Source organism: Schistocerca piceifrons, chromosome 3 (genome assembly GCF_021461385.2).
Source record: "Schistocerca piceifrons isolate TAMUIC-IGC-003096 chromosome 3, iqSchPice1.1, whole genome shotgun sequence".
Lineage (NCBI taxonomy): Eukaryota > Metazoa > Arthropoda > Insecta > Orthoptera > Acrididae > Schistocerca > Schistocerca piceifrons.
In genome coordinates, this window is record NC_060140.1 from 744,066,267 (window position 1) to 744,070,131 (window position 3,865).

Sequence of the window (3,865 nt, forward strand, 5' to 3'; positions counted from 1 at the left end):
AGTGGTAGGTCATTTACGTAAAAGAATCAGATAGGGACTCAATATCAAGCCTTTTGGGACTCCTGGGGGAACTGCTTTCCAGTCTGAGGAATAAATGGTTCCATTTGAAGTTAAAATTACTCTTTGTTTCCCATCTGACATGTAAGAGCTAAACCATTTTAAAGCAGTGTCCTGGTTCCATAAATCTGCTGACTGATGCCAGGAGTGACCACTGCATCCTGGAACATGCTCTCTCCTTCTTGCAAAGTGTGTGTGTGTGTGTGTGTGTATGTGGGGGGGGGGGGGGGGGGTATGTATGATGATGGAGTACTATGTGTTCAAGCCCACCACCACTCTGCTCTAGCAGGTGATATTGCACTGTAGCAGACAACATGTCACCTGGGAAAAAACTGGAACATGAACTGTATGCATTTGAGAGCAATAGTTTCCAGTAGTTAAGCCAACTGCCTCTTTGCCTCAGCACATGGGGCTTTCCTCTAAAGCATGCTATGGGAAGTGTCCCCAACTCCTGGCACTTCCTGCACCAATGCCAAACTGTCCACAGACAAGTTCAGTAATTTTATGTTCCTTTGGTGTTAATTTGATTTTCAAGTTATTTCATTATCAGAACTTTATAGCTTGCTGTAGTGCTAATAGATAAGTGTGCAGGCCATGAAGACATCACTGGTGAGTCAGTTTTGTGTGCCTATAAAGCAAACAGCATTGCTGGCTTCTGAAATGTCTATGGAGAACTACCCTTGCAGTCTCATATCCTGAGCATGGAGTATCTGCTTAATAGAACCTGTTAAATTATAGTGCATGAAGCAATCTCCCACCTCGTTTCGTGAACTATATGCAAACTACTGTGGTGTAAGGGATGTAGCTGTTGGAAACTTAAATCCTCAACTGTGTTCATCTACAGTACTTCAAGTTAGTATATTTCTATTTTGCATTGGCCTTAGTCATTGTGTTAGTTTAGCTTCACTCATTGTACCTCAAGTTCATTTATTTGTACACTGTATTTTGCTGTGATCACTGTGTTAGATTATCTTCACCCATGAACTTCAAGTTCTTTTATTTATATTCTGTATTTTGCTAGATACACTCACAGTAACTGCAAGTTCTTTTGTTTGTGTTTGCACATTTTCTTGATCACTGTGTTAGGGAGCTGTGTTTACCGTCTCTCAAGAGCATTAATGATGTTTCTCATGTTGCCTTAAAAAGTGTGTAAACTGATTCCACAACACACCGATGGTGGGTGGCCCTTGTGTGTAGTTATTATGCCTTCATGAAGGTGGGGATTACCAGACCAACTTGACCAAGAATTTTTGTTCATAAATATTTTTGTGGCGACTTACCTTTGTAAATGCATTCTGCAATTAATTGCACCTGTTAATATTCCAATAATGGAATGGTTTTGTATTTGGATGTCTTTTTGTTACATTGCTGTCATGCTTTACACATCTGCTTTACCCCTCCATGCCTAGCAAGTGCATGGTATCTGCGTGTGATATTCAGTGAGGAACCCAATCACCACAATATCAATATGATTATGTAGATATTAAATTATCAGTAATAGGTAAACAACCTGTATTTAATATCACTGAGGTGACAGCTGCCATTTTCAAAGCAGTGACTGCTAATTTTACTATGTTAAATTTAGTATGAGTAACCATGATTTGTTTAATGATAGTTAACTGTAAATACTGCTCCTGATAACTGCTTCTTTTTGTTAGTAGCTTGTTGCACATCCATAAAGGTCCTCCTCACAGATGGAATTTGTGAAACACACTGAATGAATATATGGATTAATTAATTAATTTCTTCCAAGGAATCAATTTGCAGCATTTCCTATGACATTCTAATGTTGTACTTCACTTAACTGATGATGTGGTACACACAATCAAGCATCTTTGAAAATAACAGAAAATTCGCATAACCTGCAGTTCACAAAACTAAGGAAAGGTAGGAAAAGGGGATAATGGAGAGAAAGGTGGAGACAGAGAGGGAGAAAGGGAGGGACAAGACAAGGGAGACGGGTTGAAAAGGGGGAGAGGAGAGGTGGGAGGGAGAGAGTGGAGGAAGAGTGCCCACATGGGGGGAGGCAAAGGGGAAGAGTGATGAGAGAAGGAATTTCATGACTTGGACAGTGAAGGAGTCATGTGGACAGAAGAAAGGAGGGAAAAGGCAAGGTGGGAACAGATTGGTGGAGGTTTTAAGTCAGGGGGTTAGTGAGAGGACAGGATGTGTTGGAGAGACAATTCCCATCTGCATAGTTCAGAGAAACTTGTGCTGGAAAGAGGTATCAAAATGGCCTGTGTTGCACAGTGAAGCAGCTGTTGAAGTCTTTTGTGTTGTGGTGTGCAGCATGTTCAGAAACTGGATGTTCAAGTTGTGGTTTGCCACAGTTTGGTGGGGACATTTTTGTAAGTAGACAATTGGTCATTTTTCATTCATACATAGAATGCTGTACAGTAATTTCAGCATAGCTGATGTATAACATGGCTGCTCTCACACATGGTCCTGTCTTTCACTGGGTGGGAAATGCCTGTGGCTGGACTGTGGTAGGGTGAGGTGGGTGGACGTGCAGACAGGTCTTGCCCTGGGCCAACCACAAAGGAACAACCCATAGAGTGCAAGATCCTACTCCAAGGTGGACAAGTCTAAGAAAATGTCTTAATACAGCCTCTTTATCAAGAACATCAAGTGTCACTTTTGTGAGCTCTGTAATGGCTTATATTGTACTTCTTCCACTTCAGAAACCAAACTCTGCTTTGTTGGAAAGATTATATTTACTCATGTAACTTAATAGTCTCTCTTTTGTGATTGATTCAGCTATTTTTGAGAATGATGACATTAGTGAAACTGGCCCGTAGTTTTCAGTTATTTCTGTATTATCTTTCTGTAGTAAGGACACCACTTGTGCATGCCTTAGGCACCCTGGGAAAATAACTGAACTAAAGAACACTTTCACACAAGTACAACTCGCACACACATGGCCACTGTCTCAGGCTGTAGCACCCTGAGACATCTTAAAGCTCTCATTGTTTACCTCGAGCTCTGTTGTAGGAAACAAAATCTGTGTGCTTGCTGTGTAAGTCATTGTGGGTGTGGAAGATTTTGCTGAAGCTTCTCCACAATACCAGAGAAATAATCATTTACAAAATTGCTAATTCCTGAGGACTTGTTATTTTCTATCCCCATTTTTGATTTGTATATTATAATAGCTGTGGCTGTCTTTCCCAGTTTCTTGTTTTATAATGTCCCCAATTACTTTGCTTCCATTTTCTGTGTTATATATTATTTTTGTCAGCGATTTTTTATTTTTTCTTCTCCCTGTACCCTGCTGCCTATTTTTATGCTCGTGATAGTACACTGGGAGTCAGGGATTACTGAGTGCTTTTGCAAAGAACTGAGAAATTTAACTGTCTGTTAAGATAATAAGTGAAAAACAACCAGTTTGCTTTTGTTCTACAATATTACTTTTATTGTATAATTGTGCTGTTGTGGCACATTTTATCATGTTAACAGAATCTTCCATCGGTTCTTGGTAGAACAACATTATAACAAATGAAAAGCACCAGTTTGCTTATTGTAGAACAAAAGCAAACTGGTGCTTTTCATTTATTATAATGTTGATCTACCAAGAACCAATGGAAGATTCTGTTAACAAGTCTGCTAAGACTTACCCCCAGTTATGCACCTATCTTCGTCGAAATGGGTACTTTTGGAAATGTTACCTCAAAATTAATTTCAACAATGTGCAGAATTTAGGATCTGTATTGTTTTTCATGTACACTTCTCCCTGTATTTGATTTACCAGTGCCCTAGCAAAAGTGCAGCATGCATCTTATGTTGCCGGCCGCAGTGGTCTCGTGGTTCTAGG